Source organism: Alexandromys fortis, unplaced genomic scaffold (genome assembly GCF_014885135.2).
Source record: "Alexandromys fortis isolate MF-2015 unplaced genomic scaffold, M_Fortis_MF-2015_v1.1 scaffold_20, whole genome shotgun sequence".
NCBI lineage: Eukaryota > Metazoa > Chordata > Mammalia > Rodentia > Cricetidae > Alexandromys > Alexandromys fortis.
The window spans coordinates 17,217,513-17,239,682 of record NW_026067903.1 but is presented as its reverse complement, the minus strand read 5'-3'; the positions used below and the strand labels follow the sequence as shown (position 1 = coordinate 17,239,682).

At 37.1% G+C, this 22,170-nt stretch overlaps 1 long non-coding RNA gene across 1 annotated transcript; it reads right to left on the bottom strand.

The window, feature by feature from the left end:
• Nucleotides 1-439: 439 nt before the first annotated feature.
• LOC126497020 (uncharacterized) lies at nucleotides 440-7,113 on the bottom strand. Its single transcript, XR_007590507.1, has 3 exons — nucleotides 7,008-7,113; nucleotides 3,753-3,906; nucleotides 440-679 (listed from the first exon to the last, which is right to left on the bottom strand). It is a non-coding gene; the product is annotated as an uncharacterized lncRNA (long non-coding RNA).
• Between the last annotated feature and the right edge of the window lie 15,057 nt (nucleotides 7,114-22,170).

Here is a 22,170-nt window from a genome sequence, read left to right as displayed (position 1 = left end):
GAAGGTGCTTCCTGGTGGACTACTGCTGTCTGACCAGCTACCTTATGATCCTGAAAACATGTGCTGGTCCACTCCTGCCTGATGCTATGCCATTCCCCCCATGATGAACTAGAATACCCTGAAAAGCTGAACCCCAAATACACTCCTCCTCCCTTAATTTGCTGGTGTCTGTTATGTTGTCAGAGCATTGGGAAAGTATGAAGCCTTCATTGAAGTGATTAATCTGACTCAGAAAGATGGGTAGAAGGAGTCAAGTGGAATTGGAAGGTACCAGAGACACTTTGGAAACTGGTCTGTTCTGGTATTTATTGGAAATTGCATAAACACAAACAGGATACAGGAGTTAGAGGGAAAATGGTGAGTTCTCACTGGAAGAAAGGAGAAAGGACAGGAGCACACAAACCCTATATTTAATGATATTTATTTATTTATTGCTGAGGGCTATAAGATAGGATGACTTGAATAAGAAACGTTCTCCTATGGAGCAACTATTTTTGAACATTTGCTTTAAAATTGATGCTGTTTTACAAGATCTAGAAGGTACAGTTTTGCTGGAGGAAGTATGTCATTGGACTGCAGTTGAAGATGTGTGCTTCCTCTCAGCTCTCTGCTCCAGGCACCATAGCTACTGCTTGCTGTCATGCTTCCCAGTCATGATGGAAGCATGATTCTTGTCTCTCTGGAACAAAAACCCCAAATTAACTCTTTATTCTGTAAGTTGCTTTTGATCATGATATTTTGCACAACAGAAAAGTAACCAATACAATACACATTAAATATATATGAAAAGGGAAGTTTACATTTAAGGAAGATCACTACAGCACTCATGAGAATAATGATAGCATGGGACTTACATGAGGAGTGGATCCTGGGAGATCATTTACATCATATACTCACAACACACTCATTTCTTAGTTTGTCCAGATCCACCCCTCCTTGTGGCCCTCCTTCCCCTCAAAAAAAAAAAAAAAAAAGAAAGAAAAATAAGTCTAATTTGTGTTGGCCACATACACACTAGAGCATCATTCTGTCACTATGAGAGGCATGGGAGATTTATAGAAAGACTTGTTCAAAGGTAGTGGTGGTGGAAATGTTGAGGTGGAGTCAACCCAAGAGAAGTAAAAGTGATATTGTTATATCAATCCCATGTAGAATAAATCAGAGAGAACCATGTACAAAATTGAGACAAAAATGTCTAAAGAATTCTATCCTTGTGAAGTCAAGGATGAAAAGTTCTCACACTTAATATATTCCTTTGTATGTGTTGTGATTGTCCTTCTCTGGTCTTATGCCCTTTTCTACATATTTAGAGCACCAAATGTTCACAATTAAGGAATGCAGATAAAATGTAGCATTATTAATTGTTCTGGATATTCAATAGCTTCTTTTGATTTTGAGATTTTTGATCTTATGAGTTTTTAATGTGTTTATGTTTACCATAATCTTGTAGAAGCTGACATCTATTTCTCTATATGTAGACAATGCTGATAGCAAGAACTTACTTTGAGTAACTGAGTGGCAGAGAGAGAGAAGGTATTCTACATTTGAGAATCTTGTTCTGGAGAAACTTATGTACTTTGGGAATTTTCAAGCTCCTGGAAGAAATTTCTTCATATCTCAAAAACAGAGCTTGTTTTTTTTTTTCAAAGTTACTTCTCTTGGAGGAAAGAAGATATACATACATAGGGTCAGTCAACTCTTCCAAATATAGGCATTCTATTTTCTCCCATTTGTTAGTCCCATGTGTAACTGCCCTGAATTGGTTACAGCATTTTTGCTCCTAAGATTCATGGCAGAGTTCAGACATATAACTTTGTGTGAATTGTAGGCTGAAGACTTCCTTTAAAATACTTCAGCAATACTTCTTTATCACTTTAACGCATCTCACAAGCTTACTGAAATCTCTCATTTGTTTATGCACATTTTTTTAATAATTAGCTTATAAAATTTAAACTGAACTTGTGGTTAAAGAGGAGTTATAATACACCATTGACCAAATATTTCTTTAAGTATAAAATAATTCGATTTCTTGTGCTTTTTTCCTCCATTAATGTATAAATTGTGACTGTTTCCACCTATCGTATATTTTTGAAATATGGTGTAGTTACTGAAGAAGAAATAAGAACTCCTGGAAACATCTCAGGAGGATATTAAAATACAAATAAAAGGCATTAAATTTTAACCTGTTTTGATCACACTTCAAAATATTAAATAGAGATATAATCTGCCTTATATAAGCTAACATAATTACCTTAGCCAAATGAGACACCATCTTAGCTAATTGTTTTTTAACAAATTATAAAGATAATGTTGAGGTAACGGAAGATGATCAATAGGACTGCCGTTTGAGGAATAAGCTGTGCTTTTATTTAGTGTTCGTATATTCACACCTGTCCATGAAAAATAGCAGCATGCTATTGTCATTTTATAAGAAATACAATTTGTATTATTTTATCTATTTCCCAGGCTTTGAACTCATTACTTATATTTTTGCCAACTAGAATACATAAATGAATTGATGCTTTAAATTGGTAAGGAATTATCTGAGGATTGCCCAGATTTCCCTGTTGACCTCTTCCTGACCCTCCAGTATTTACATAAGGCCAGATACATTAGCAGTTGAAGTAATTAACCCATGATTTCTGGAATGCTGGATACCTCGTTGCTATTGCTCATTCTCATTAGTTTCTACTTCAGTTTATTAAATATCTAAAAACAATTAGCATTTACAAAAAAAGATGTAGCATTTGGGCCTTATTACCCAAGTAAACTTCTATATAAAAATCACATATATAAAACAACATATAATTTCATAAAGGAGTGTACAACATTCACAAACACTCCGGTGATAGAATAATAAAGGTGGCATGAGGAAAGAAAAGGGATGAAGTGTCATAGCCTCAGGCTACATGATCTTAGACCTCTGTCTGTGAAATAGAGATGGAATAAAAAGTCATAATTAAGACACTCGAAAAGAAACAATCCCCCTTGGGGGAAGAACATAGCAACTGCTTATCCAGTACCAAATGGTCAACCCTGAAAACATACACAGCAATAAGATACACAGACAGAGCAGGAAATGAATTTGAAAGAGATCCAAGACATTGAAAGAGTAGAAGGATGGGCTTATGAGTGAATTTGGGAAGAGGAAAATGAAGCAGGAAATTATATAGTTATACTATAATCTTAAAACCAAACTAAAATAAAAATAAAAAGACAGGACTGAATAGGTCTCTAAATCAGGAGTCAACTGTAACTGTCACCACAGTACTGCCCCAGGACAACAATGAACCGCTTAACTAAGGAAGAATTGTACTTGAACTTGACTTTCATGGAGATAATTGTGTTAGTGAAATGTACAGGGGACTAGAGAAACCACAGTGAAGAGAATAATTTAGTGGTTGGCAGAAATATCTACAAGATTCATTGAAGAACAAAAATAAGACTATAGTCTATGTCCTTGTTTTTTTTTTTTTTAAGGACAGATAAAACAATCTTGAATAACAGAAGAACTGTGGGTGGCCTCACCATTCCTGATCTCAAGTTGCTCTACAAAGCTATAGTAATAAAAGCAGCATGGTATTGGCACAAAAACAGACATGCTGATCAATCAAATTAGAGATCCAGACATAAATCCACACATCTGTGTACAACTGACTTTTCCTAAAGAATCCAGAAATACATTGGAATAAAAAGACAGCATCTTCAACCAATTGCTTCATGTAAAACAATGTGAATAGATCTATACTTACCACCTTAGAAATTCTAAAGCCAAGATGAGTCTGGGCCAAAATCTTCAACATAAAACCAGGTACACTGAACATGATAGATGAGGAAGTGGAGAATATTCTTGAAGCCATTGGCATAGGAATGGACTTTTTGAATAGAACATTCTTAACACAGGCACTAGGATCAACAATAAATAAAATGTACCTCATGAAACTAAAAATCTTCTGTAGGGATGATACTATCATTTGAACAAAGTAGCAGCCTACAAAATGGGAAAAGGTTTTTTTTTCCAATTCCACATCCAATAGAGGGCTAATATCCAAAATGCATAAAGAGTTCAAGAATCTTGATATCAAAAACAAATAATCCAATTTTAAAATGTGGTACATATCTAAACAGAGAATTCTCAACTGAGTAAACTCTAATGACTGAGAAACACTTAAAGAAATGCTCAACATCCTTAGCCATCAGGAAAATGCAGAACAAAACTACTTTGAGATTTCATCTTACACTTGTGAGAAGGGCTAATAGCAACAATACAAGTGAGAGTTCATAGAAGTGAGGAAGTGGAGCAATTCAAGTCTTTCTCCATTGCTGATGGGAGGGAAAACTTATATAACCACTATGAAAATCAATATGGAAGTTCCTAAGAAAGTTGGGAATTGATCTACCTCAAGACCCAGATGGACCACTCTTGGGCATATGCCCAAAGGATGTTTCATCCTACTACAGAGGCAATTGCTTGCTTTTTTACCCATAATAGTGAGAAACTAAAAACAAACTCAAAGTCCATCAACAGGAGAATGGATAAAGAAAATGTGGCACATTTACACAATGGAGTATCACTCAACTGTTAAAATAAATGACAGTGTCAAGGAAGAAACTGCCAAGGGAGCAAATCAAAGCCAGAGACTCTTGCAAAAGCAGGCAAGAGACAGGGACATCTGTGGAAACAGTTCCATGCCAGTGACCTCCACCATAGAAGGCCTGAGCCAATGACCTCCATTGGAGCAGGCACAAGGCAGTAACCTTAACAGAAGCAGGTATAAGGGAGCAACTGCCAATGGGGCAAGCCTGAGTCAGAGACCTCTGTGGGACCTGGCCCAAGACAGAGACCTCCGGGGGAGCAGGCCCAAGCCAGTAAACTGCCCCACTAGGCCCTTGCAAGCAACCTCTGCAGGAACAGGTACAAGTAAGCAAATGCCAAAGGAGCAGGCCCAAGTCAGAGACCTCTGTGGGACTGGGGTTAAGCCAGAGACTTCTGCAGGACTGGTACCAAGCCAGGGACTTCAACAGGAACAGGCCTGAGCCAGGGACATTCATGGGAACATGACCAAGCTAGCAATCTCCACCTGAGAAGGCAGAGCTAGCAATATCCACCAGAGCAAACCAGAGGCAGCAACCTCCAAAGGAGCAGATGCAAGAGAGTAACTGCCAAGAGAACAGGCCTGAGTCATAAAGCTCTGCAGGACCTGGCCAGGCCTGAGCACATGATTTTCATGGGAATAGCTCTGAACAACCTCTGGTATTGCAGAGCAGTTAATGACCTCTGGGGTGATTAATACCATGGCCCTGACTGCATCATGAGGAGCAACTATGTGAGCATTGGATCCACTGGCATCTGGAAGATTGGTCATTACTGACATAGCTCCAACTACATCAATCAGAGGAAAAGATGTGTAGAAAGGTAAGAACATACTTAACACCACAAAAATCAACACAACACTAACAAAAACTAGTGACTCTACAACACTAAGACTTGAACACAGTAATATAGATGAAGCAGAAGAAAACAACCTAAAAATAATTTGGGGAGATGTTTAAGGTTTTTAAAGAGGAAATGAAAAATTCCTTCAAAGAAATGGAGAAAATGACAAACAAAAAAAAATGGAAGAAATCAACAAATTCCTTTAAAAACAAAACCAAGAAAAAGAAATCAATCAGATAAAAGAAATTATTCGTGACTTGTAAAATGAAACAGAGACAATAAAGAAAACACAATTGGAAACAGAAATTATGAGAAAACAATCAGGAACCATAAATGTAAGCATAAACAGCAGAATACAAGAGATGGAAGAGAGAATATCAAGCATTGAAGATACAATAGAGAAAATAGACCCATTGATCAAAGAAAACATTACTTCTAACAAAAACCTAACACAAAATATCCAGGAAATCTGGGATAATATCAAAAGACCAAACCTAAGAATAATAGGGATAGAAGAATGAGAAGTTTAACTCAAAAGCACAGAAAATATATTCAACAAAATCATAGAAAAAAAAACTTTCCTGAACTAAAGAAAGATATGCATATGAAGACACAAGAAAGTTACAGAGCACCAAATAGACTGGATCAAAAAAAAAAAAGGTCCCCTTGCCACAAAAAAATAAAAACAGTAGTAAACATACAGAATAAAGAAAGAATATTAATAGCTGCAAAGGTAAAATGCCAAGCAACATATAAAGGCATCCTTATCAGAATTAAACCTTTTCAATGGAAGCAATGAAAGCCAGAAGGTACTGGTTAAAAATTATATGGACATTACGAGACCACAGATGGCAGCCTAGACTATTATACACAGAAAAATGTTCAATCAACATAGATGGACAAAAAAGGATATTCCATGACAGAACCAGATTTAACCCATAGCCAAAAACCTAGCCCTACACAAAGTACTAGAAGGAAAAATCCAACCCAAGGGAGTCAGCTACATTCACAAAAACACAGACAAAAAAAAATACTAAAGAAGGGAAAAACACACACAATCACATCACCAAGAGTAAAAATGAAAATAACAGGAACTAGCAATCAATCACTGGTTATTAATATCCCTAAATATAAACAGACTCAACTCACCTATAAAAAGACACATGTTAACAGATTGGATACAAATCAAATATACCTAAGAAACAAGCTGGTGTAGCTATCCTAATATCTAACAAAATAGACTTCAAACTAAAATCAATCAAAAGAGAAAAAGAAGGACATTTCATATTAGTCACAGGAAAAATCCAACAAGAGGTAATATCTCAATACTGAACATCTATGCCCCAAATACAAGGGTGCCCTCATAAGTAAAAAGAAACACTACTAAAGCTCTAATTACATATTAAACTCCTCACACTAATAGATGGAGACTACAGCACTCCACTCTCACAATGGACAGGTCTGCCAGACAGAAAGTTAACAGAGAAGTAAGGGAAATAAAAAATGGTACGACTCAAATGGACTTAACAGACATCTATAGAACATTTTATCAAAACATAAAAGAATATACCGTCTTCTCACCACCTCATGGAACCTTCTCAAAAGCTGACCACATACTAGATATCAAAGCAAACCTCAAAAGAGTTTTATAAAATGGAATAACACCATGTATCAGATCACCATGGCTAAAAATTAGAATTAAACAGCAACATTGATTTTAGAAAGCCCACAAACACATGGAAATTAAGCAATACTTGCCTGAATCATCAATGGGCCAAAGAAGAAATAAATGAAGAACTCTTAACTTGTTAAAATTCAATGAAAATTACCAAACAACATGCCCAAATTTATGGAACACATGAAAGTAGTGCTAAGAGGAAATTTTATAGTACTAAATGCCTATATAAAGAAGCTGGAAAAATGCCACACTAGTGAGTTAACTGAACACCTGAAAACTCTTGAACAAAAAGACGAAAACTCATCCAGGAGGACTAGATGCCAGGAAAAATCAAATTGCGAGCTGAAATTAACAAAACTAGAAACAAAGAAAACAATATAAAGAATCAATTGGAAAAAGATTTAGTTCTTTGAGAAAAAGCGACAAAATGGACAAACCTTTATCGAAAGTAACCAAAAGGCAGAGAAAGAATATCCAAATTAACAAAATCAGAAATGAAAAAGGGGGATATACCAACAGACAGGGAAGAAATCCAGAGAATCATCAGATCATATTCGGATAACCTGTATTCCACAAAACTGGAAAACTTAAAGCAAATGGACAATTTTCTGGATAAATATCACTTACCAAAAGTAAATCAAGACCAGATAAGCAAATTAAAAGAAAATATTACAGATAAGGAAAAAGAAACTATCATCAAAAGTCTTCCAAGACCAGTTTTGTGTGTGTGTGTGTGTCTGTGTGTCTGTGTGTGTGTGTGGTTGAAGGGAAAAATGCTATAGCCCCTTTGGATATCAGTATAGAAATTTCTGAGAAAACTGGGAAACAACATACCTCAATATCCAGCATACCAATTTTGGCTATATACCCAAAAGATGCTCAATCATACCACAAGGACATGTGCCCAACTATGTTCTTAGCAGCATTATTTGTCAAAACCAGAATCTGTAAACAACCTAAATGTCTCTCAACCAAAGAATGTATAAGGGAAATGTGATAAATTTACACAATGGACTACTACATAGCAGAAAAAAATGACATCTTTAAATTTGTGGAAAAATGGATAAATTTAGAAAACATCATATTGAGTGAGGTAACCCAGTCCCAGAAAGTCAAATATAGTATGCACTCACTCATAAGTGGCTTTTAGACATAAAGCAAAGAAAATCCAGCCTATAATTTGCAATCCCAGAGATCCAAAACAACAAAGTGAACTCTAATGGATCTAATCTACATGGAAAGTAGAAAAACACAAAATCTCCTGAGTAAATGAGGGTCATGGGAGGGTAGAACAGGAGGGGAGAGGAAGAGAGAGGAGCAAAGAAAAAAATATAGCCAAATAAAAACATTTTTAAAAATGATACCATTGAATTTTCAGAAAAAAATGTTGAAACTAAAAAAAGAAATTATCCTGAGTGAGGTAACCCAGACCCAGAAGGATAAATATTGCATTTATTCACTTATATCTGGATATTAGCCTTTAAATTAAAAAAAAAAACTACAATCCATAGACCCAGAGAGGAGAAGCATAGAGGATGGGACTACAGAGACACATGGATCTCCCTGGGAGGAGGAAATAGAATAAATTTTTATAGATGGAATGGAGCAGGAGTGGTAAAAGGGATAAGAACAGGAGAATCAGATGAGGAGGGGGAGAATAGATTCAATTGAGAAGAGTAAGGGTAAAGACATGCAGAAATGAGGGACATTCGAGGAGCAGTAAAAAAAAGGCCTAGAGCCATGGTATGTAATAACAAAATGAATCCTAATGATATTCTTCTATACCTATAAATTAGTGTTTTATTCAGTCATGATTTAAGTGGCTTCCTCCTGCAGCAGATAGGAACAAACACAGAGACTCACAGCCAGACCTACACAGAGAGAGAAACCTTAGAACACACAACTCTAAAGGAAATGTCCCCTTCAAATCCTTCCCATTACAGCTCAGGGAATCCCTTGGAAGAGGAGGCAGTAGGGGAGACAGAGGGGATGGAGAATACCAGGAGAAGAAGGTCTTCTAAAATAACCAAGGAAAGCTCATATAAACTCAGAGAGAATAGTTTTGTGACTAATTCACCAGATTAAATTTAAGTAGATTAAATTTAAGCATTGCTTATGTTTGCTGGATGTATTCACTGGAGTTTCTGTGAGCACTGAGGAGGCTGTTACCAGCACAGCTTACTCTCTCATTGAATGAACAAATCCTAGCAAAGAAAGCAACTGTAAGGTCAATGTAAGGTTACATTTGCTAGCTCCAGGTAAGTAAAAAAATAAATGTGACACTATTTATACCAAAATCCTGCAAATGCATTTGTGCTGTTCTGACACCCTAAGATTCAGTATACCTTTCTAACATCTTTAGCTTCTCATTTTCCATAGCCTAGCTTTCAGTCATTAAAATACCTTTAAGTTTCCCACTTACTTCAGTGTTTATTCTCTCACCATATCAACCCACATATCAAAATAAGTAGTGTAGGAGCTGTCAAGAGCAAGAGGAGATGCATGCTTGTACATGAAGACCTTTGCTCAGAATCAAAAGATACTTGTCTTTATAGGTCTCACTTGGTGATCTCATCTTCCTTTTTGTTCTTTGAATTCTGTAGAAAAATCGCACTTGTCTGTTAGCCATTTTTGGTGGCTTATGTTAGGAGAGAGAACATACTCAAACAAGATCCACTTGACATGAAGTTGGCATGGATACTGAGTAGACTACATTCCAGTACCAAGATTCTAAAAGATCTTGACAGGCTGAAATGATGGGCCAAATATAATAAGTTGAAACTTAACAGTGATAAATCTCTGTACTTTGGACAAAAATCCAACTAAATAAATCAGACTCAGGGATACAGCTGAATTGGAACTTTTGTGAGGGACTTAAAGTTTTCCATCTAAACGGTTTCAATGAGTTGTCTGTGGAGGGTGTTTCACATAGCTAAATCCATTTTGGTGCTTTGTTGACAGAAATCAATCTTGTAAAATAAGGGCCATGACAGCTGTCTTCTGCACAAACAAGGTTTCTTCCCAGTATAGGAAGTAAATAGCTACTTTTCCTCCTTTAAGAAAAATCTTTTTGGGTTTCCATTGTGAGTAATATGTGTGCACTTCCATGGGGGAGATTATGCTATAAGATAATACATATTTTTTCCAGTTTGGAAGATGAGTGTCAGGTTGAGAAATATGAAAAGAAATGGCTATAATAGGGCCTTTCTTCCTAGAGAAAAACCTGTGAGATTTCAGATTATTTAAAAAAAGTACTTCCTCATTTTCTGTATTGAAGTATAATTTCTTCCAAACCCTAACTCTCAATTGCATGTCAGTTACCTACACCAAGGTTAATTTGTTAGAATACAGGAGTAAATTATTTTTGTGAGGCAAAGTGAATAACAGCAAAACAAACAAAAAAGACAGCAGGAAGGTTCAAGAATGGATTATGCTGCAAGAATTGGAACAGTGACTTAAGACACTACTCATACTTACCCTGAGAACTGCTTGTGATATTTACAAGGGTGCTAGAGTTTATTTGTTACTGGAATTCTTTGATATTATCAAAGTAAAGTGCGTTTCTGTAAAACTGGGCAACCTAATACAAATTGATTGGAATTTTATTCTTGTAATCTTTGGAGTAGAATGCAAGTTTTCTTACTAAACTGTGTCCTTATTACTTGAACCTATAGAACGGTGCTTCAGATATAGAAATAACCTGTTATGAAATATTCTTTTTATATACTGTATAAGTGTATATTTGGCAAGGTGCCTTCTAATCAGGTTAATAAAATATTTAGCTGGCAGGTAGCTAGGCAGGAGGTTTAGGTGGGACAGCAAGACACAGAGGATACTGGGAAGAAGAAGGATGGAGTCTGGAAAGTCATGAGAAGACATATAGGAAGCAAGATAAAAATGATGTATTGAAAGGAAGTACTGACATATGGCAGAGGGTAGATTAAAAATATGGGTTATTTTAATAAAATATAAGAATTAGCTACTAACAACACTAAGCTAATTGACCAAGCGTTTATAATTAATATTAAGTCTCTGTAAACTTATTGGGGAGCCAGCGGTCCTGACAAATATTTCACCTACAATAATCCAATAACTATCTTTTCAGTGAATTAGCCATAGAAACTTCATCTGATGGATGAAGCTAGAGACAGAGACCCACATTGCTCCCAAAATTCAAATGAGGAGCAGAAGGAGGGAGAACACAAGCAAGGAAGTCAGGACTGCGAGGGGTGCACCTACCCACTGAGACAGTGGGGCTGATCTAATGGGAGCTCACCAAAGCCAGCTGGACTGGGACTGATGGAGCATGTGATCAAACCGGACTCTCTGACTGTGGCTGACAAGGAGGGCTGACTGAGAAGCCAAGGACAATGGCACTGGGTTTTGATCCTACTTCATGTACTGGCTTTGTTGGAGCCTAGTCTGTTTTGATGTTCACCTTCCTAGACCTGGATGAAGGAGGAGGACCTTGGACTTCCCACAGGGCAGGGAACCCTGACTGCTCTTTGGACTGGAGAGGGAAAGGGAGGGGGATGAGGGGATGGGGAAGGAAATGGGGAGAGGGCAAGAGGTGGAAAATTTTAAGTAAAAATAAAGAATAATAATAAAAATAAAAAATAATCAAAAAATAGTTATAGTCTTCAGTATAAAAGGCTACACAAGACAAAGAGAAAAATTAAAATAGCATTTATCCTTTTGAAGGTGGTAAATTTTATTTATTCAACAAACACTTATTGAGTAGCATTTCCTGAAACTTGTACCAAATAGAGAAAAATTAGATAAGGATACCATCTTCTGATTGGATTATATGGATTAAAAAGATAAATTAATGATTAAGATAACTATCGAACAATGATTACCACTAATGTGGCTTGTGACCAAGAGATACAATAACTACAGAGCACTGTGGGATCCCAGGAATCTTTTTGCTAAGATGCTCTTTAATATGAGATATGAATGACAGGAATGCTCCAGTCACAGAGTCAAGCTAAGAAGTTGATCCACAAGTTGAACACAGTGCGTCTGATGATCAGGGAGAGCTGCTACAGTTAAGGAGCTTGGAAGAAGTGGACAGCTGTGCTAGATGAGGTGGGAGATTTGGAGAGGGATAAGGTACCTTAGAGTTTTGTGAGTCAGAGTTAGGAAGTTAACTTTATTGTGAGTGTTAGATAACTGTTGAAGACTTTTGAGTTTAATTGCAATCATGACAATGGAAGCCTAAAGCAATACAGTACAAAACCCACTCGTATGAAAATGATAAGCATCTAGGAACTCTTAGAAGACAGTATAAAGTAAAGAAAGAGAAGGGAAATGGGACTAGAAATATTTTCTAACTTTTAAATTGAATGGCATTGTCATAGAACTTCAATGCATTTAATACCAAGAGTAAAAATGAAGCGATTAAAAAGTAGATATCAGTGGTGGTGGGATAGTTATTATCTTAGTGTGCTGTGGTAAAACACAGCAACTGCCACAGTCCCACTGCAGCTGCCTTCAGGTCCTAAGACAGGGAAGGAGTGTTGGCAAGAGGAACTGTCTGACGGCCGGATGAGTTTCACACAAGAGAGTGACCCTGAATAGCCCAAGCTGCCTATATTTATACTTCAAAAACAAGCATGTTTTACCATCCTCCAGGATTTACCTCCAGAAAAAAAGCCAATATGGTTTTCCCAAAGTATGCATCAAAATAACTGTTAAACCAAAAGCAATGCTCAGCAATTTCTTAGCTTTGTTAAATATCGAGTCAGACATATCCTGTCTTTACAAAAGTAAAGGGTATAAAAACAGGTGCACATTCTTAAGAATAATATCGTAAAACTTACCAAAACATATTTACAGAAATGCGGTGATTTGCCATAAACTCCTTGCATACAGTTAGCTTGTGTTTCTCCATTTGTTCCCTTGTCCTACAAAAGGCCCTGCATGCCTAAGCCTCCCTATATGTAAAGTACAAACTTTGATAAGGCACTCTTTCCCATCTTAATGGTTTTTCCCAAAAATTACAAGATGTAGTTAATATCCCCTGTGTTGCTTTCTCATGTGTGCCCATTAACTTTTATTTCCTCTGATCCTGTCTGCACTGGATGACAAAAGTACTCAGGGTCTGTGGTGACAGCCGAAATTTCCAGATAAGAAACCTGAGAAGCATCAGTCCCCAAAGAATTTTAGGGGAAAATATTGGAGAAAAACAATAGGGATTCTTGGAATGATCACTACTGTGGGACAATGGTCTTCTACCCTGCAAAGATTTGTTGCTTGTATTGTTTTAATAAAATGCCGATTGGCCAGTAGCCAGGCAGGAAGTAGAGGCAGGATGATAAGAACAGGAGAATTCTGTGAAGAAGAAAGACTCAGACTGCAGTCGTCACCCAGACGCAGAAGATGCAAGATGGCACAAGATGCAAGATGAGAATGCCTCGCTAATAAAAGGTACCAAGCCCCGTGGCTGACACAGACAAAAACTATGGATTAATGTAGGATGTAAGAGTTAATAAGAAGCCTGAGCTAATAGGCCAACCAGTTTATGATTAATATAGACTTCTGTGTATTTCTTTGGGCTAAATGACTGTGGGACCAGGTGGGGCAGAAACCTCCATCAACAGATCACATCTGTTTCAAGTGTGGCTGATAAAATGAAACTATAAACTGCTGAAAGAATCATCATCATTATGAGAGAGACAAGACTGTGCAAGCTGCATAGCCCCAACAGTATTCTGCTCTGACTTGAGGTACACCAGTCATTGCTGAGTTAAAGACTATCTCCATGGGTCTAGCCTCATGTAGACCCATTGGATAAGTGTCCCTATGCTGATCCAAAACTGGGCCACAAGGCTCCCAACACATTATCTAAATCAACATGGGTAGGAAAGGGGTATTTTATCTTACAAGTCTCTTAATTCATCACTGAGGGATAAGTAAGTACATGGGTAAGTACATGGAATCAGAAACTTAAGAAGGAATCATGGATGCATATTACTTACTGACTTGCTCCTCATAGCTTTCTCAGCCTGATTTCTTATACAACTCAACTCCACCTGTCCAACGACAGCACTACCCATAGTAGACTGGGTCCTCTTACTTAATTAATAATTAATCAATTATTAATCAGGAAAATGCCCTCACAGGTGGATTGGGTAGAATTATTCTCTTACTGAGATGTCTTCTTCCTAAATGACTATAGCTTGTAGCAAGTTGACACAAAATCTAACCACGACAATGTACTTCTTGTCAGTTTGACACACAGCAAACATATCACTATTGAACCAAAAACTTTGCTTTCTTATTTGACCCAAAGATTTCATATAGTACCACTATCTCATTATAAAACATATTCTGAATTTTAAATGCCTCATAAAGATTAAGAATTTGAACACTTATGAAGTTCAATGTATTTAAAATATCCAAAATATCCAAAGTCTCTTTAAATAGAAAAAGTCTCTGTAAAACATCAAAAATCTCTCTAAATTTCCAGTCTCCCTAAAATTCCAAAGTCTCCTAACTATAGGCTCCTGTAAAATCAAAAATAAGTCTTTGTTTCAAAAAATAAGAGCCTGACACCATTATAATTAGACCAAAGTTAAACAAAAGTATACCAGTTGTAAAAAGCTCAGTATGAGACATCTGGGGTTCACTCATGATCTCCTGGTCTCCAAAGGGCCTGTATAGCTCTAGCTCTCTGGTTTGTCTTCCATAGCACAGTGCACATAGCCTGTGTCATAGGCTCATTCCAGCTCCACTTCAAACCTTCATTTCTTTTCTTGACATTTTACCTTGGTAGTGGAATTTTCAAAATGCTGGGGTCTCCACTACAGTTGCCCTGTTCCTTAATCCTTGGGTTCTCTTCAGGAACTCTGCTCCTGACTCATGGGATCAAGTCTCAAATTATCACGATGGCTCTTACATTCCCAGGTCTTCTACTGCAAGTGTGGCTGTACCTTTACTAGTGTCTGGCATGGCCTTTTAGAGTGATAAGCGTCAGCTCCTCTCCATGACCCTCCTTCATGCCTTCAAAACCAGTATCATCTTGGAGACTTACCTATTAGCGAATTTGGGTGCTAGTTTAAGGTACAGCCTTGGCATCTTATGAACCACAGCTTTTGTTTGCTGAACTTGAGGAAACACTTCTTGAAAAATGTTGCCTCAGTGATGCTGATGTCTTCTTAATACCAGCTAATTCTTCACCCCTAGCTTTCTAGTATCAATTGACCAAAAAAAAGCACAGATATCACTTTAGTGGTTCTGCTCTTTTGACAATCCCAGTTGATTCTTCAGCCCCAGCTAACCCCAACCATACATACTTAATACAACATATTGAGTGGACCCAATAGAATTTTTAAGAGATTCTGAAATATCCTTCTGAAGCTGAGCAGCCTTCATTACCATCGTTCTCAGCATTATCTTCCAAATTCCCACAACATTCCATTATCCTCTGGAACACTCAAGGGATTTTCTGGATCAATGTTTCAATCCCTTCCTCTATTCTCCCCCGACAAAGGTCAAGTCTGTCACAACAATATCCCATGAACTTGGTACCAATTTCTGTCTTGGGTTTTTTCATTACTGTAAGAAAACATCATAACTGAAGGTAACTTGGTGAGGAAGGGGTTTATTTAATCTTACAACTCTCATGTCACAAAGTCAGTGCAGAAACTTGAGGTCAGAATTTAAGAAGAAACCATGGAGGACCTCTGCTTGCTGGCTTACTCAGACTACTTTCTTTATATCTTCGGATCATCTGCTAAGGCCTGACACTTACCTCTCAGACAGACCTACCTATGTCAGTCGTTAAGCTAGAAAATGCACCCCCCCAGTCTTTATATAAGCAATTTAATATAGGTTTTTTTCTCAACTGGGATTGCTCTTCCCTGACAACTCTAGCTTGTGTCAAGTTGACAAAAGCAAGCAAATAATAATAATAATAATAATAATGATGATGATGATGATGATGATAATAATAATCAGAAACCATGACAGTTATAAACCACGTGTCTTGGTTTTGTGTTTACTAGGCAGCGGGATCCTTAAGACTGTGCATGAGAAAGGCAACTGTATACAAAAGAGATGTAGAGCTATCCATACATGGGTGATAATCAAGACTTTAAAAAGATTGCCCAAGAGAACTGCAAAATGGGGACTTAATTAGACATGAATTTGAAGCCTAGGGAGACATCTGGATCTTAGGGGCTACCAGGAAGGAAAGAGTCTAAAGACAGCATTAAGAAGAAAGTACTGGAGGGGTAGGAGGAGAGTGAGGAAAGTTTGGTTTGAAGTCAAGTAAGATATCAGTTTCTAGGCAGCAAAGCCCAGGAGTATATAAGTTTCAGAGATAGTAACTAAGGACTGAGTGTACTTTACCTTAATAGCTATAAAACAGATAGGTGAGAACAATTGCTAAGGCAGTTTTATGGATGCTGTTGAGCAAGCATGATTACCATATAGGGGACAGTCCCTATAAAAAGAGAGACCCATCCAAGGAAGAAATATGAGATTGTTCTCCCCGTGTCTACATATATTCAACTTCTACTTGGTTGTTTAATAATAAAGATTTAAAACTTCACACACAGTTTTTATAAGGGCATTTCACAGTTATGTGAGTAGACATGAGACTGAGAATTCTGAACATCAGAGCATTAAAAAATTAAGTATATCTTAAGCAATTTCAAATATAGAGAAAAGTTGTAAAAACAGAAAAAAGATCTTTTACTTCTGTATATGAGAATAAAATGATCATAAGAAGTGCACAAATAATTTCACAGTCTTTTCATTAATGATAGACTCAGGGGCCCAATGACGGGAGTTAGTGTGGATCCTCACCTGAATAGCACACCATACAGAGGCTGTAAAGGCCGGCTCAACATGGCATGGTGCCAGGTACGAGGAACGCTCTCCACATGGCCTAAGACAGTTTGCCCTGTGGTCTGCTTACTTTAATCCTGCTAGATACCTTTTATTTGAGAAGCTCCAAGGAACTAATGCTAATCATCGGGCACCCCTCTATTCCCAGGAGAGGTAAATTGCTTCACCATTCGAGAGGAGGTCCTCTACTTGTCCCAGTTTCTTCTCTTTTAAATCTGACACCATGGTTGACTCTGACTTGGTGCCCTCCACTTAATAACTGCTTGCCTTTATATAAGAGCGGGGGATATGTCACGAGCCATTTCCCCCATAAAATTACAGGAACCATCACCCTGGGGAGTCTGCAGGGAATCTCACACCCACAATTATGTTCTATTGACAGAATCTGCCCCCCACCCAATTAACTGTTAATCTGTTAGCAGAACAGGCCTCACATTCCAGCTATCCAGGGAACCAGGTGTGGCAACTCTTGACCTCTTGGCCTACGTGAGGAACCTGAATCACATGATCTGGAAGACGCAGCAAGAATCCAGTTTCCCTGCCCCTCAAAGTCATCATCCCAGGCCTATATAAACAGCAACCATGACCCTAATAAAACGGAGGCTTTGACAAATCTGAAAAAAAAGAAGTGCACAAATAAATATTTCTTAAAGCAAAGGTGTTACTTTATATTATCACAAGCCCTCAATATCAGAAAAAATTAATACAGTTTGACTATTGTCATGTAATCATACAGATAATTTGTGTATCAATTACTCAAAAAATGTCCTTTAGCAAAACGATCCAGTTCCAAATCAAATATTGATTTAAGTTGCCATATCTGTTTATTCTTCTTTGATGTATAGTATTGTCTTCAAGTTTTTCTTGAAATCATCAATCTGACATAGTTGAGGAAGAGGATCATGTATGTTTTAGAATGCCCCTCAATGTGAGCACACCTTGTCTTCCCTCGTGTTCTGTTTGATTTCCTGTTGGAATGCTACATTGCATCCATCTTATTGCATCCTATCAGCAGGTACATGATGCCATTTGTCTTATTACTAAGAATGCTTGCCACTTGTTTACAGCAGTGTCTTCCAGAATCCCCCATTAGAGCCTAGAACTTTCCTTCTGTATTATTGCAGATTCAGCGAGAACATAGTTTGTGATCATGTAAATGCCTGTTTTCTCTTTTTCCTGTCAATGAACTCATTCACTTTCATGAATGAAGATTAATGAGTTCTTATTTTGTGTTATAATATGTTACCATTATAATTTGTACTAGATTTGACTAGTGGGAGCCTCTTTGATCTGGCTTTGTGTCCTTTAAAGCCTTTCTGTCCCCCTGCCCCACCACCTTATGCCACAATAAACTGTTTAACCATTCTGATTCTCTCTCAACCTACCCTGAATTGAGCCATTTCTCCAAGGACTGTTAGTTTTAAGGTACACTAATATTTAGTGACCAAGGTCTGGGTCTTAGATGTTTTAGACACACATGCTCAAGTACTCACATTGTGATTGTTAATTTCATACCCATTTAATGAGGGCAGGAGTTCTCTGACAGTTTTTGAACATTATTCTAAGAAGGTCCCAAGGGACAGTGAAGCTAAAGAAAGCATAATGTCCTGTTTATTGTGGGTGGGCTCAAGACTTCAGCAGAATAAAAATGCTGGCTCCCCTACAAACATGGGGGAGGGATCGCTTCCTGCTTGTCTTTTAGATCCTTAAGCTCTTTCTGTTTTCATATTTTCCAGACTTCAAACTGTCACCACATTGTAGGCTTTTCTTGTGTTACAAGCTTCGGTCCTTCCTACTAGTACTACATCATAGATCTCTATATAATCTCATCAAGTAATGAGATTACCTTGTCATACTCTTAGAGGTTTGGTTTCTATAGCATATACCTTGATATGCACACACCTAAGTCTTCATAGTGCAGATTCATATTCCGAGTCTCTGAACCATCACAGAATTCATTCTGATACCCTGTCCTTCCCTGCCTATTCTCTTTTTGTCTCACAATGAAAACATGATCACAACCACCTATAATTCACTTGTTACCTTTTCTTGTCCCATATACCCAAACCAGTCATGTCTCTGCCACACTTCTTGGATGCTCTTCTTACTCTGTTTATACTCTGACATCTCCTTTAATGCCGTTTTCCTTCTGGCCACCAGCATAGCTCCTGACATTCTCATTGCAGCTACCCTCTTCCGTGCCACTCTTAATTCAGACACCCACCCCCCCAGTGGTGGGCAGAACTATTGAAAACCTGCTTTCCCTATGAGAACATTTCATTGATCCTGCATATCAGTGTCATTCATGCAGAACGATCTTCTCATGATAGACATCTCCCTGTCTATCAAACAGTAAGAAACTGTGCAACAAATAAGTTTTGTAACTCATAGGATTCTCTAATTCATCAAATACTTTAAAAAATGTTTGTATGCATGTGTATATATACATATACACATACATATAATAGCATAACCTATACAACATTCTCAACTTTTCCATTTTAGTAGAATTACTATATGTAGGAAGGGAGTTTATGGCCTTGAAACCTTTCAAGAGGACCCTATATTCTACTTATAGAGCGGCATTCTGTGTCCCACTTATAAAAGTTGTGTGTTCAAATTTAGGCTCCATGGCAGCTGTGCCACTAAACTTAGCGGGAGGATAGAGATAGAAACTTAATTTTGACAAATATCTCAACACAGCTAAATCTCATTTTGAAAAAATGAATAATTTCAGTGCGAAATGCTTATTTACATAAGCATACTTTTTTAAAAATCATGATTTAAGGTATTGGCAACCTTAGTTGTGAAGACATATATCATGATAAATATGCCCATTTTTGGTGTAGTTCCTTTAACATGGTTTTATAAAAAGAATTAATGTGTTTAGAGCAGAACACTGACAAACTTCTTCATGTTTCTGAATACTTTTGATATTTAAAAATCATCTTTCACTCAGAAAAAATGATAGACCATCTTTCATTTATGGGTCACTGTAATGTTGACACATGAATAATAATGTTATTTTTCAAGAAAGAACACAAGTTGACAGATACGTGTTCTCTGATCTCACTAAAAAATGTTGAATTTCTTCTGAGACATCATGGCTATTGGACAGATATTTGCAATTTATTCACAATATTAAAACTTTTTTGAAGCAAGAGCAAAAGATTAATGTCCTGGAATGATTTCTTTTGTATGTTTTGAATTTATTCTATTACTAGCTTTAGTTTAAGAAAATTATCCCCAGAGCCAGTGAGAAGGTTCAGCAGACAAAGGTGTTTGCAGGGAAGCCTTAAGGCCTGAGTTTTAATTTCAAGATCCACATGGTGAGTAGAGAGTTGGCATGCATGCATGCACATACATGCGCTTGCCTATAGGGCAAAGAAACACATGTAAAAGAGTGCTTTGGAAAAATTACTATTTTAATTGAATTGTGTGTTATTATTGTAAAGCAAAATTTAAAAAATCACATCTGACAGACAAAAAGCACCAGTGAATATCTGGTTTCTTTATAACAGGCAAAGTGGGTTGAATCTAGCATTTAGATGACCTGATGACCACTGTGAGGACAACCAATCTGTGGACTGTAATGGCTGCTTGAGGTCATTCAGCAGCTTTCAGGAATTTCAGTGTGAGTTGATCATAACAAACTGTTTACCACTGATAAAATATAATGGTTCTGTTGGTCATATAGTTAGGAAATAGACCACCTATTTAGGAAATAGATGTGCTTAAAATAGCCCTAAAATTATACAAAATTTTTACTTAAAGTATCTTAGTTATTAACCAAACATGGTTGACTGAAAATACATATGAAGCAAATATGGTAAATATTTCAGGGTATGGAACCTCCAAAATAATTATAAAGTCAGACAGACAAAAGTCTTCTGCAATGTCTTAATTGGGTTTGTCTCTTCTTTCTCTTTTTAAATATAATATTTTTATTGATTATTTGGGTGTTTCACTTAATGCATCCTGATCACATTCACTTCCTCGTCTTCCCAGGTCCAGTCCCTCCCTGGTGACCTATCTCAAAGAAAAGAAGAAGAATAAAAAAAAAATACTAAGTGTAGTTTGTGTTGCCCATATTTTCACTAGAGCATGATCAAACTACCATTGGCCAGCCCCTTAACAAATTGTGAGTTTTTTCCTATCCCCACCCCTGCCAGAAACTATCAACTGTGAAGAGCTATACTCAGGATTACTATCCCAATTTTTAAGAGTTCTCATCAATGGCTTCCTTTCAATACTGTTTCCTATTAATTTTGGGTGGAGGTGGAGGTGGAACAGAAAAGTTGACACAGAAGCCTTGTATGTTTCTCATTCTCAACTGTAAGTCTATAGTCATTAATTCCACTGCAAAAGAAACTTCCTTGCCCTTTCCTCTCAGTGGCAGCACAGACCATGCACTTCCACATGGTTCCAGTTCCTGGGGGCAGTAAAGAATAATGGATATCAACACTGCACTCACTGCACTTGGCTGTAGCACAGTGTCATGGATTTCAACATGGCCTGAGGTGACAACACTGGCTATATATATATATATATATATATGTACATATATGTGTGTGTGTGTAAACAAATATAAACATAAACAGTACTTTTGATTTTTGGCTGAATGTGTTTAAGAAATAAAAATGAATTCAATATAGACAACAGCGTTACTAATAGTTTATTGTGCTTGAGAATCAGGTTTATCACATATGTAAAGTTGCACCTATATGTATGACCATTAAACATCTTTCACATGTAAGGGATCATACAAAATGAGATTGTGTATGATGTGATGAGAGTAAAACTCCCAAGAAGGTAAATGGTTTCTGTTCCTAGAAACTGGAAAATGCCTTCAGTCTTTGCTTGCAGTTTCCTTTTCCTTTTCTTCAGTCTGGGTAAGTTTGCATCCCGAGCTTTTGAGAAGGAATCTATCACTGGGACTTAAGCCTAAGAGGATGTTGCATTTTCATATGTATCTAATTGCAGTGATTGAGTTATGGCTGAAAAAAAATAGTAGCATCAGAACTGTCCATACATAGTGAAGTTCTTAGATAAGTATGTTGACATTGGAAGAAAATATGAGTGATGTAGGCAACTTTTCTTCATCAAAGAACCCACATGAAGTATGAACCCAGAAAAAAGATTTTAGAGATTCCTAGTGTCCTCTGTACCAATTCACTTTTGAAACCATCTCTTTTTCTTT